Raw genomic sequence first — 14,014 nt, forward strand, 5'->3', positions numbered from 1 at the left:
GGGTTTGGGTTAGGGTTAGGATTAGGGTTAGGATTAGGGTTAGGATTGGGGTTAGGGTTAGGGTTAGGGTTAGGGCTTAGGAGGGTAGGTGCTAACCTATGTGCACAGGCCATCAGTGTTGCTCACTCAACTGGATTCACTTCTCATTCAGGCCTTGGGGATATGTAGTGCCTAATTTATTAATCCAAATTCTCTCTGCCCTTTTTCTCTGAAGCACGGACCACTGCAGGTTGGCCTCCAGGACCGTGACCCGGAAGGACCCCCATCCGTGGCTCAGGAAGTGCTGTACCAGATAAGTGTTCTTTTCTCTTTCTCTTAGGATATTGTATTTATGTTGTGTCATTCTAACCAGAATGGTGTTGCCCGTCTCTCCCACATATTGGGCTCCACATTGTTTACAGGTGACCAGATAAATGCAGTTTTTACTGTGTACCGTGCCTAATCGGTGAGTATAGAAAACGTCTTTTGTGAATTTGTTTTGTACGAATTCCTTTTGTTCCCAATATTGTCCCTGATGTTTGGGTTTCGTGTTATGGAGAGGATGAAGTTTAGCTCTGATTAGATGGTCCTGTAAACTTTTGTTTTTTCTGAATGCTGCAATGACTTTGTGGTCCTTAAATATTTGTGTTTGTCCCAATATGCTCTGGAAATTAGACTTTACCTCTCTGGTCAGTTTCAGAGCGGCCGAGGAGAATGTCAGGACGAGGGGCACGCTGGTGCCCTCTGCCGGGGTCCCTCTTGTCCGGTAGGATTTAAAAACCTTCCTCAAGAAGGACCTATTATATCCTCTGGGCCTGAGTGCTTTAAAGAGGGTTTGCGTCGCTTCTGTGAAGTCCTGTTCCCGGGTGCATATGCGATGGAACCTCAGGAGTTGCGACTTAATAAGGCCGGAGTAAGTGTGTTTGGGGTGGAAACTCCTTTTATGCAGTAGGGCATGCGTGTCAGTTTCTTTGAAGAAGACTTTTATGTCCAATTTTTGTGTCGAATTGAAATCTGGACCTTTGTAAGTCGTGGTGTCTAAAAAGTCTATCGATAGCTGACTGGTGGTGGATTTTAATTTTATAGATGGGTTATGGTTATTTAGTGTGGTCACAAATTCCTTGAATTCATCCTCAGAGTGAGTCCATACTCCCCAGATATCGTCCAGATACCTGAAATAGTGGAGGGGCTGTTTGTGGCATCGGGATAAGGCCGAAGCCTCCCACTCTGCCATAAATATGTTGGCATAGGCTGGGGCAAACTTCTTGCCCATCGCCGTGCCTTTGATTTGCAGGAAAAATTCCCCGTTAAACTCGAAATCATTTCGGTTTAGATTTATGTCTAATAATCGGATAATTTCTTTGTCAGGTCTGGAGGTGTCCGGATTTTTTTGGAAAATATTTTTAATGGCCTGTATTCCTTCTTGGATGTCAATGTTTGTGTAAAGGCTATCTATGTCCATAGTGAACAAGATAGCCTTTTGGGGAATTTTAAGTCCTTTGACTTTCTGGACAAAATCATACGTGTCTTTTATATAGCTGGGGTGGCCAATCGAGAGGGGATTTAAGTAAAAATCTAAGAATTCGGCCGTGTAGTACGTTTCACTGCCGCAATCGGATACAATAGGCCTACCTGGGGGAATTTCGTAGGGTTTGCTCCATTTAGCTGGGTCTTTGTGTATTTTGGGGAGCATGTAAAACCTCCTATTTCTAGGTTCCCCGTTCCCCATCAGGTAGGACTTTTGTTTTGCGTTGATATATTTTTTTGAATATAGAGATTGGACTATATCTTTAACCATGGGTATTGTATCCAAATAAATGGGTCTATCCAATTTCTTGTAATATTTGGGGTCGTTCAATTGTCTGTATCCCTCCCATAAATATTGTTCCCGGTCCCATATTACTATTGCACTGCCCTTGTCTGCAGGTTTAATGACCATCTGCTTATTGTCCTTTAGTTGTTTTAGAGCATTAATTTCCGCCGGGGTGAGGTTAGGCTCTTCCCGGGACGGTCTGAAATATTTCTTAAAATATTCCAGATCCCTTTCAAATAACGTGCCAAGTTCTGCGGGTAATTTGTCTGCAGGTGGGACCCAGTTCGATTTGGGTGTAAACGGAGGGGGATTTGAATCGTCGTCGTTTTGAAAGTAAGACGCCAATTTAAGTCTCCTATGATATTGTTGTAGGTCGAATCGTGTTTGCATTACATGGTGTTTTCTGCTCATTTTGCCAGATGGAATGAAGGTCAAACCCCTGTTGAGCAGGCTAAGTTGTGGGGGAGTAATATGGAATTTTTTGGATAAGATGACAACATTTCGATTCCCCTCCTGTGCATGCAGGCTTATGGGGAGATTTATTTTAAATATTCGAGCCAGTGCTGGAGCATGTTTCTGGCAGTGTCCACTGTCCAGTGTATATTGTCACTTTCCGTGTGGAACTCAGTTCTGGACAGGGCTGGGATATGTTTTAGGTTGGCACAGATATAGGCGTTCAGGACGGTCAATTGTGTCTGCTCCCTTGTTGGGAGCATTCCTGAAAAGTTCACCTCTGGAACCCAAATTTGTGCCAGAGGGAACTTTTCTTTTGCCGCTCTCAAAGCCGCCTGCATCTGTTTGATGGCAGTGTCTTTGGCATTCTGCGTCCGGCTGTTGATCCCTAACGCCAAAATAACGTGTTCCACGTCAGCGGAAGCAGTATTTTTATTGATCACAGCCTCGATGTGTCTGAACGTAGCCCCCGGGTAACTTTCTATTTGGAGGTCAGGATTCTTAAACGGTGGGATTTTAGACAGATTGGAGTCTCCGATAATGAGCCATTTTTTTCGGACAGTCAGCTTCCATTCAACCATTTTTCTGATCGTGTTTATGTGTCTGTTAGGCCCGTCCTCCTGGGAGTCACATTGTACTCCAGAAGGTGTGTTGAGTTCAACACTCAAACGGGCCTGTGTGGCTGTCCTGAGGCTAGTGACTTTGTCGGGGCTCAGGGTAACTCTTTGTGAGCTGAAATTGCCCTGTTCGCCTTCCCCTTGGTCCTCAACAAGGATAAGGTCTGGTTCCTGTCTGACACAGGGGTTGAGACGCACGCGAGGAGTCCGTTGTTCTTTTGGGGAGGCCGGGAAATTAAACATAATGTCTGAACGGCTGTCTGAGTCCTCCTCCCTAACAGGGGACCAGTCGTTCAGCGGGTCTGTCATGGTGGACGCTGTTTTAGTCGGTTTTATTACTAATGGGGTGGATATTCCCGAAAGAGAATGTACATCCTCCCCAGTGTGCACCGAAGCCTGTACCGTAACGGTTTTAGCCGTTGTGTTTTCTAGGAGAGGAGGAGCAAGAGGGACACTTTGGGTCTCCGCTTCCTCCCTCCTCTCCCCAGAATCGGTAGCAGGAACAGGAACAGGGGTCTGCCATTTCTCCCCTACCAACATATGAGCCTCATGTATTGTTTTGTCCCTCAGTCTTCTACCAATACCCCGTTTAGCCCACAGAATGGCCGTATCAAAGCATTCCTCCCAGCCCTGGGAAGGAACGTGCTGGAGCTTAGCCATTTCCTCCACCAATGCATCTTCATAATGGCTCTTAAGAATCAGCATGGTGGTGTAGGCCCAGTTTTTAGCATTGCCTTCAATAAAGGCTTGCGTTGTGGGGTTTGGCAAAGCTGGTTTGATGACCTCCGACAGGTGTTTTTCAATTTTATTAATTGCAGGAGGCTGTTCCTGGCTGATGTTGTTTTTGTGATGCACCAATTTAATTATTTTAAATAAGGCGCGAGTTTTTACTACAAAATTAGGGTCATCTGAATGCTTGGGCTTTATGTTTTGTTTCTGATTTGTGTTTTTATTTTGCAGGTGTGAACGAACTGCCCGTGTTCTGTCCTGCACCCTCTCCCTTGGTTCCTTCGAAAAGGATTTTTGCCAGAACATCAAAGTACCGGGTCCTGAACGGGCCCGAGGTTCAAAAAATTGTGGTCTGTAAGACCGCTGATAAGGCTCACTATGGTGAGTTATGGTCTTTGCTGCCCTCATGTGGCCACCATATTTAACTGCTTCTGCATAGGAGAGCATTCTCTCTCCCTGTGCATGATGTTGAGTATTGTGGTACGGACGGGGCAGAGGCCAGACTGTGCCCTGAATGGCATGCCTGCGTTTATGTGTGACCACCGTCCAACCATCTCTCTGTGGCAAAGCCATGATTTAGGAAATTTTTTGTGAAAAAACAAAAGCAAGGACTTGTTAAATAAATTGAAGTCAGGAAAGTATAACTCAAAATCTGTCTTGTATGTTTTTTTGTGTAATTTTTATCTATAAAATGAATGTAAATATAATGAAATAAATATAAATAAAAAAAAAAAATAAAAAAAATTTTTTTAGAAAATGAAAATAAAAAATGTTTTTTATATATATTTCAAACCAGTTATAGAGGTGAGAATGATCGAAAACTTTACACAAGTGTTCTCCAACCCTGTGATCAGTAATTCTTTATCTATAAAATGAATGTAAATATAAACCAATCAAATAAAAAAAAAATTTTTTTAGAAAATGAAAATTTAAACAAATCAAAATAACAAACTTTTTTTTTTCCAAAATTGAAAATAGAGATATTTTTTTGTACATATGTGTGTGAAAAATTCAAAAATGAACAAGCCGTTGCAACGTTTCGGTTCTCTTGGAACCTTCTTCAGGCAGGCTTGTTCTAATCTTGAAACCAATGAGCTCCAAAAATGAATCAATATTGAAAAATAAAACAATGAAAAGAAACCAATGTGTATTTAGGATCAGAATATAAGGTTTTGGAATGCAAAAAGTGTTAGAGGCTTTCTCTCTAAAGAGCTGGAAGCAATGAATAAAATTCTGCATCCTCAGTTGTTCCTTTTTATAATGTGGGGGGCGGGACTCAATTTGAATGAGCCAATAGGAGCCTTTTCCATGCTCCAGTTTAAAAAGAAACAGCTCCAAACCAATCAGAAAAAAGCTGTCTTTTCCAAAAAATGACAAAATGTTTTTTATTAATATCTGGATATAAATAAGTGATGTTGATGTTAATAAATGAAAAAATAAAATAAATAAAATAATAAACCCATCTTTCCATGTTCCCCAAAGTTTGTGTTTATTAAAATTATTATACCGATTCTAAAAAGGAAGTTGTGGACAGTTGAGTTTACTGCAAACATGAGGCACGGGCCGATTAGGGTTAGGGTTGGGGTTAGCGGTTGGGGTTAAGGGTTAGGATTAGGGTTGGGGTTAGGGTTAGGGTTAGGATTAGGATTAGGGTTGGGGTTGGGGTTAGGGTTGGGGTTGGGGTTGGGGTTAGGATTAGGTTTAGGATTAGGGTTGGGGTTAGGGTTGGGGTTAGGATTAGGGCTGGGGTTAGGATCAGGGTTGGGGTTAGGATCAGGGTTAGGGTTGGGGTTAGGATCAGGGTTGGGATTAGGGTTGGGGATGGGATTAGGGTTAGGATCAGGGTTGGGGTTAGGTTTAGGGTTGGGATTAGGGTTGGGGTTGGGGTTAGGGTTAGGATTAGGGTTGGGGTTAGGGTTAGGATTAGGGTTAGGATCAGGGTTGGGGTTAGGGTTATGATTAGGGTTGGGGTTAGGGTTAGGGTTAGGATTAGGGTTTGGGTTAGGATTAGGGTTGGGGTTGGGGTTAGAGTTAGGATTAGGTTTAGGATTAGGGTTGGGGTTAGGGTTGGGGTTAGGATTAGGGCTGGGGTTGGGATTAGGGTTGGGGTTGGGATTAGGGTTAGGATCAGGGTTGGGGTTAGGTTTAGGGTTGGGATTAGGGTTGTGGTTGGGATTAGGGTTAGGGTTAGGATTAGGGTTGGGGTTAGGGTTAGGGTTAGGATTAGGATTGGGGTTAGGGTTAGGGTTGGGGTTAGGATTAGGGTTAGGATTAGGGTTGGGGTTGGGTTTAGGGTTAGGATTAGGGTTGGGGGATAGGGTTGGGGTTAGGATTAGGGTTGGGGTTAGGGTTAGGATTAGGATCAGGGTTGGGATTAGGGTTTTGGTTAGGGTTAGGATTAGGGTTGGGGTTAGGTTTAGGGTTGGGATTAGGGTTGGGGTTAGGGTTAGGGTTAGGGTTGGGGTTAGGGTTAGGATCAGGGTTAGGTTTAGGGTTGGGGTTGGGGTTAGGGTTGGGGTTGGGGTTAGGGTTGGGATTAGGGTTTGGGTTGAGGTTAGGTTTAGGGTTAGGTTTAGGTTTAGGTTTAGGGTTAGGGTTAGGGTTAGGGTTAGGGTTAGGGGGTTAGGGTTAGGGTTAGGGTTAGGGTTAGGGTTAGGGGTTAGGGTTAGGGTTAGGGTTAGGGTTAGGGTTAGGGGTTAGGGTTAGGGTTAGGGTTAGGGTTAGGGTTAGGGTCCATACCTTTAACTTGGAAATTTTAACATGGGCCGGAATAGGCAATCTGGATTATTTCCAAGTAATCATTTAGCAGCCAATTTGCCCATTCAAAAGTATAAGTACCTTGGAACCAAAAATTTGATCTGGATCAAACTTTTGTCCTGCGACCAGATGGCGCTATGGAGCACATTATTGGATCGTTTTCTTGGAATTACCAGAAATCATCTTTTTGGAAAGGTTAGGAAAAACACTTCTATGATGTCAGAAGCTCATTTGCATATTCCAAGTTAATGATCTTTTCATTAATTCATTAATCAAATCAATGATTTGATTTTGTAATTTGATGGAACTTGTTCATGTACATTGTTCATTGATTGGCTTTGGGTTACTGATCAGAAGGTCGGGAGTTCAAGCCCCAGCACTGCCAAGCTGCCACTGTTGGGCCCTTGAGCAATGCCCTTGACCCTCTCTGCTCCAAGGGTGCTGTATCATGGCTGATCATGCACTCTGACCTCAGCTTCCTGAGAAGCTGCAATATGCAAAATGTATATGTGACAAATAAAGGCTTCTACTTAATGATCTGATACATTTGCTTTCACTTTGGAGTTTGATGCTGAACTTCTTGTATGGTCCTGACCATACCTTTAACTTGGAAATTTTAACATGGGCCGGAATAGGCAATCTGGATTTTTTCCAAGAAATCGTTTAGCAGCCAATTTGCCCATTCAAAAGTATAAGTACCTTGGAACCAAAAATTCGATCTGGATCAAACTTTTGTCCGGCGACCAGATGGCACCATGGAGCACATTATTGGATCATTTTCTTGGAATTACCAGAAATCATCTTTTTGGAAAGGTTAGGAAAAACACTTCTATGATGTCAGAAGCTCATTTGCATATTCCAAGTTAATGATCTTTTCCCTAACTTTTAAATTTTCTGATTTTTTAAAATCTTTTATTCATTGGTTTTGATTTTTCCTTTTGATTTTACCTCATCTGATTTAATTTTTTTTATATTTGTTGAATGCTTCCTTGTACATTCTTGCTCTTTAAGGTAAATCTATTAATTTAAAATTAAAAAAAAGAAATACTTCCTGTGATGTGGCAGCGGTTAAAAAACTAACTTCCTGTCATGTGGCAGCTCATTTTCATAATCCAAAATTATTATTCTTTTCTCTAATTTTTTCAAATATTTTCTCTGTCTTTTTTACTTTGACTTACCCCTCAAATGCTTGATTGTACGATTGAGATAAATATAAGTCACTCTGGATAAGGGCGTCTGCCAAATTCCATAAATGTACATTAAAAATCAAAGAATCTTTTGATAATCATCTGATATATTTGTATGTACTTTATAAGCTGATGATTGATTGGTCACGTACATTCCAAATCAATGAACATTTTTCCCTATTCACCTAGACTTTTTGTTTTGATTTTGTAATTTGATGGAACTTGTTCATGTACATTGTTCATTGATTGGCTTTGAGTTACTGATCAGAAGGTCGGGAGTTCAAGCCCCAGCACTGCCAAGCTGCCACTGTTGGGCCCTTGAGCAATGCCCTTGACCCTATCTGCTCCAAGGGTGCTGTATCATGGCTGATCATGCACTTTGACCTCAGCTTCCTGAGAAGCTGCAATATGCAAAATGTATATGTGACAAATAAAGGCTTCTACTTAATGATCTGATACATTTGCTTTCACTTTGGAATTTGATGCTGAACTTCTTGTATGGTCCTGACCATACCTTTAACTTGGAAATTTTAACATGGGCCGGAATAGGCAATCTGGATTTTTTCCAAGAAATCGTTTAGCAGCCAATTTGCCCATTCAAAAGTATAAGTACCTTGGAACCAAAAATTCGATCTGGATCAAACTTTTGTCCGGCGACCAGATGGCACCATGGAGCACATTATTGGATCGTTTTCTTGGAATTACCAGAAATCATCTTTTTGGAAAGGTTAGGAAAAACACTTCTATGATGTCAGAAGCTCATTTGCATATTCCAAGTTAATGATCTTTTCCCTAACTTTTAAATTTTCTGATTTTTTTAAATCTTTTATTCATTGGTTTTGATTTTTCCTTTTGATTTTACCTCATCTGATTTAATTTTTTTTATATTTGTTGACTGCTTCCTTGTACATTCTTGCTCTTTAAGGTAAATCTATTAATTTAAAATTAAAAAAAAGAAACACTTCCTGTGATGTGGCAGCGGTTAAAAAACTAACTTCCTGTCATGTGGCAGCTCATTTTCATAATCCAAAATTATTATTCTTTTCTCTAGTTTTTTCAAATATTTTCTCTGTCTTTTTTACTTTGACTTACCCCTCAAATGCTTGATTGTACGATTGAGATAAATATAAGTCACTCTGGATAAGGGCGTCTGCCAAATTCCATAAATGTACATTAAAAATCAAAGAATCTTTTGATAATCATCTGATATATTTGTATGTACTTTATAAGCTGATGATTGATTGGTCACGTACATTCCAAATCAATGAACATTTTTCCCTATTCACCTAGACTTTTTGTTTTGATTTTGTAATTTGATGGAACTTGTTCATGTACATTGTTCATTGATTGGCTTTGGGTTACTGATCAGAAGGTCGGGAGTTCAAGCCCCAGCACTGCCAAGCTGCCACTGTTGGGCCCTTGAGCAATGCCCTTGACCCTATCTGCTCCAAGGGTGCTGTATCATGGCTGATCATGCACTCTGACCTCAGCTTCCTGAGAAGCTGCAATATGCAAAATGTATATGTGACAAATAAAGGCTTCTACTTAATGATCTGATACATTTGCTTTCACTTTGGAATTTGATGCTCAACTTCTTGTACCTTCCAAATAAAAGAATCTTTTGATAATCATCTGATATTATTTGTATTGATGTTATAAATGTGACGATTGATTGTTTATGTAGATTCCAAATCAAAGAATGTTTTCCCCTATTCAGCTATACTTTTCTTTCGACTTTGGAATTTGATGAGAAATGTTCATATGATTTCCCTATCAAATAATATTTTCATAATCATCTGATACTTTTGCTCTGACTTTGGAATTTGATGATAACTTCTTGTACCTTCCAAATAAAAGAATCTTTTGATAATTATCTGTTATTATTTGTATTGACATTATAAATGTGATGATTGATTGGTAATGTACATTCCAAATCAAAGAACATTTTCCCCTATTCAACTATACTTTTCTTTTGACTTTGTAATTTGTGAGAATTGTTCATGTACATTTCATGTCAAATAAAATTTTCATAATCATCTGATACCTTTGCTTTGACTTTGGAATTTGATGATATCTGTTCTTGTACATTCCATATCAAATAATATTTTCATAATCATCTGATATCTTTGCTTTGACTTTGGAAATTGATGATAACTGTTCTTGTACATTACAAATTAAAGAATCTTTTGATAATCATCTGATATATGTGTATTGACTTTATATGAATCACTGGTCATGTAGATTCCAAATCTAAGAGTAGTTTCCCCTATTCATCTATACTTTTGTTTTGACTTTCCAATTTGATGAGAATTGTTCATATAATTTCCATATTAAATAATATTTTAATAATCATCTGATACTTTTGCTTTAACTTTGGAATTTGATGATAATTTCTTGTACATTCCAAATAAAATAATCTTTTGATAATTATCTGATACCTTTGCTTTGGCTATGGAATTTGATGATAACTGTTCTTGTACATTCCAAATCAAAAATATATTCATAATCATCTAATATATTTGTACTGACTTTATATGATCGATCATGTAGGTTCCAAATCAAAGAGCATTTTCCACTATTCATCTATACTTCTGTTTTGACTTTGTAATTTGATGAGAATTGTACATATACTTTCTATATCAAATAATATTTTCATAATCATCTGATACATTTGCTTTGACTTTGGAATTTTGGGATCATTTTTCCAACCAAGCCAAGACATGCCTCCAACATTAGGGCCTTATTTGGATGTCCCAAATCAATGAAACTTACAGCTATGTTTGGAATTAGAATCATTATTTGCACAAGTGTTATATAGGGTATTGGGACAACTATTGGCTTTTGAAATGAAGGCCATGAATATTAAATGAAGATGAATATTTTTAGAAGAATTGAGAGCTCTTATATGCATAAAGATTAGTATATTGGAATGTTTAGGAGCCAGATTACGTCTTTGGTAGGGCTGGGCTTATGTTCCTCCAAAAAAAAGGAACATTTCTCCTAAGTAACATTTTTTCATTGAATTTAGGGATTTAGGGGCAAATATTGTCTTTTTGGAGCTGGAATTCAAAACTTGAAATCTGAATTTACAGTTGTTTATTTATCCTGACAGATTTCATTTTTGGAATTCAGGATGTAAATTTTGGATTCTTCAAATCATGATTTTGCAATATTTAGGGGCAAATATCAAATATTTGGAATTCTAGAGCTTTAAAATGGAAATCGGGATCAAAATCTTGGAATAATTAGGGACAAATGTCATCTTTTGGGAATTGGATCATATTCTTGAATTTTGGGATCGGAATCTTGGAATTGCACAACAGATCTCCTTTTTGGAATTCTGTATCAAGAACTTGGATTTTTTTAGATCATAGTCTTGGAATTATTAGGGGCAAATATCCCCTTTTTGGAATTTTGAGATCATAAAATTGGAAAAAGAGATCAAGATCTTGGAATATTTAAGGACTGAAATATCCCTTTTTTGGAATTTTAAGATCAAAAACCTGGTAACAATCTATATATTTAGGGGCAAATATCCCTTTTTTGGAATTTGAGTTCCAAAATTTAGAACCAAGAACTCAAGTTTTTGAGATGAAAAACTTGGAATGAAGATATTGTGAAAGGCATAAAATATCCCTTTGAAAACAACAGACCATACATTTGGAATCAACTCATCAGAGCAAAATGCAGAATGCAAAACTCTGTAACCATTTACACTTTTAAGTAGCACAGACCCATCTTTTTGTTTTTTAGGAATTTCTATTTATTTTTTGGAATTTCCAACATTAACTAAAGAAAATGCAATTTATTGTGCAAATTCTGAATTGTGCGGTCTGTTTCACCAATATACTCCGTTTGCTCTAGAATTAGTTCACGTGTTCAACGGTTATGTGAAGGGCCCCCAAATTGTCACTCGATCCTTTCAAAGGTATTTGGGCCTAAAATAACTTAATGAAAGAGTCGTAAAATGCCAAGGGTGCGACATAGTTCTCCCGAACTTACCTCTTGTCCTAACATGCAGTAAGTCCAGTGCTAAGAATGGAGCACAATTATTCCACAGCTTATTTCTCAGCAACGGACAAACCTAGAGACACCAGGTCGCTTGAGGCAGGAAGCCTGGGTCTCCCTCCGATGCTCTCTGTCGGCGCCTGTTGGGGGCAGGCCTCCGGGGAGTTAGAACCAGTGTTCGGGTTGATTTCTGACATCCTACATAAAATCTGACCGCAGAATTGAACTCCTGGTCTTGGAGAAAGCTGTGACCAGTATGAAAACTTAGGAATTTAGGGATTTATATTTACTTTTGTGGAATTTCCGACATTAATTAAGGGAAATGAATCAACCCTAGGCCTAGTTCATATTTTCACAGTTCTGTGAAGGGCCCCCAAATTGTCACTTGATAACTTGAAAGGTATTTGGGCCTAAAATAACTAAACAAAAGGGTCGTAAAATGCCAATGGTGCTGCGTACTTCCCCAAAACTCGGCATGCCACGTCACCTTGTGGCCTACTTTGGGTATGTCAGGTTTGGGGCCTTCAGGTGCCACAGTTATCTAGCTGGTCCCAGAAACACTTGGCAGGTGTTTCATTGTGTTGTCTGGCTCTATACTAGCTACAGCCTCATGTTGTAAGTCCAAGGCTAAGAACAGAGCACAATTTTTCTACAGCTTCTTTCTCAGCAACGGGAAAAAAAAGGTCTAGAGACACCAGGTCGCTTGAGGCAGGAAGCCCGGGTCTCCCTCCGATGCCGTCCGTCTGTGCCGAAAGGGGGCCGGCCTCTGGCAGTGTTCGAACCCTCGTTCAGGGTGCTTCCCTAGAGCCTACATAAAATACGACCCCAGAATCGAGCTGCTGGCCTTGGAGAATACTGTGACCCCTTCGAAAACTTTTGTTGTTTGGGATTTAGGGATTTTTATTTATTTTTTGGAATCCATGATGTTAACTTAGGAAATGAATTTTATTTTACAAATTATGAATTTGCACCCTGTTTCACCAGTGTACTCTGTGTACTCAAGGCCTAGTTCACGTCTGCCAGGTTTGGGGCCTTCTGGAGCCACGGTTCTGTGAAGGGCCCCCTAAATGTCATTTGATCCCTTCAAAGGTATTTGAGCCTAAGATAACTTGATTCAAGGATCATAAAATGCCAACGGTGCGACGTACCTCCACAAAACTCAGCAGCCCACGTCATCTCTTGGCCTAGATCATGGGTCACAGGGGTGGGGTCTCCAGAAGCCAAGGTATTTGGGCCTAAAATAACTAAACGAAAGGGTAGTAAAATGCCAATGGTACTGCGTACTTCCCCCAAACTCGGCATGCCACGTCACCTTGTGGCCTACTTTGGGTACTTTGGGGCCTTCGAGTGCCACAGTTATCTAGCTGGTCCCAGAAACACTTGGCAGGTGTTTCAATGTGTTGTGTTTCTGGCTCTAAACTAGCTACTGCCTCATGCTGTAAGTCCAGGGCTGAGAAGAGAACACAATTTTTACACAGCTTCTTTCTCAGCAACGGGGAAAAAAAGGCATAGAGACACCACGTTGCTTGAGGCAGGAAGCCCGGGGCTACCTCTTATGCCGTATGTCAGCGCCCGTAGGGGGCCGGCCTCTGTCAGGGTTCTAACCTGCTTTCGAGGGTTTTCCTGAAATGCTACATAAAATCCGATCCCAGAATTGAGCTCCTAGCCTCGGAGAACCCTGTGACCTCTCCAAAAACTTTTGTTGTTAAGGAATTAGGGATTTCTATTTATTGTTTGGAATTCCCAATGTTAACTAAAAGAAATATATTTTATTGTGCAAACTATGAATTGTGCAGCCTGTTTCACCAGTGTTCTCCCTGTACTCGAGGCCTAGTTCACGTGGAGTGGGTTTGGGGCCTTCTGGAGACACGGTTCTGTGAAGTGTGCCCAAAATGTCACTCGATCCCTTCAAAGGAATTTGGGCCTAAAATAACTTAACCAAAGGGTTGTAAATTGCCAACGGTGCAACATAGTTCCCTTGAACTCAGCAGGCCACATCACCGCATGGTCTACTTCACGTGTGTGGGGTTTGGTGCCTCCAGGAGCCACAGTTCTGTGAAAGACCCCTAAAATGTCACTTGATCTCTTCACGGTATTTGAGCCTAAAATATCATAATGAAAGAGTCGTAAATTCCCAAGAGTGAGACGTAGCGCCACAAAACTCGGCACGCCGCAGCATCTTGTGGGCTACTTCAGGTATGCCAGGTTAGGGGCTTCCAGGTGCCACAGTTATCTAACTGGTCCCAGAAACACATGGCAGGCATTTCAACCTGTTGTGTGGCTCTATATAGCATGATAAAATCTGATCCCAGAATCGAGATCCTGGCCTCTGGGAACCCTGTGACCTGTCTGAAAACTTTGTTGTTAAGGATTTAGAGATTTCTATTTATTTTTTGGAATTCCCGACGTGAACGAAAGGAAATGCAACATAGCTCCACCAAACTCAGCAGCCTGTGTCAACTCATTGTCTA

At 40.3% G+C, this 14,014-nt stretch overlaps 1 long non-coding RNA gene across 1 annotated transcript; it reads left to right on the forward strand.

The window, feature by feature from the left end:
- The first annotated feature begins 29 nt into the window (after positions 1 to 29).
- On the forward strand, positions 30 to 4,265 carry LOC128317233 (uncharacterized). Its single transcript, XR_008300774.1, has 3 exons — positions 30 to 445; positions 674 to 892; positions 3,823 to 4,265. It is a non-coding gene; the product is annotated as an uncharacterized LOC128317233 (long non-coding RNA).
- The last annotated feature ends 9,749 nt before the right edge of the window (positions 4,266 to 14,014 follow it).

This window comes from Pangasianodon hypophthalmus, chromosome 23 (assembly GCF_027358585.1).
Source record: "Pangasianodon hypophthalmus isolate fPanHyp1 chromosome 23, fPanHyp1.pri, whole genome shotgun sequence".
Classification (NCBI taxonomy): Eukaryota; Metazoa; Chordata; class Actinopteri; order Siluriformes; family Pangasiidae; genus Pangasianodon; species Pangasianodon hypophthalmus.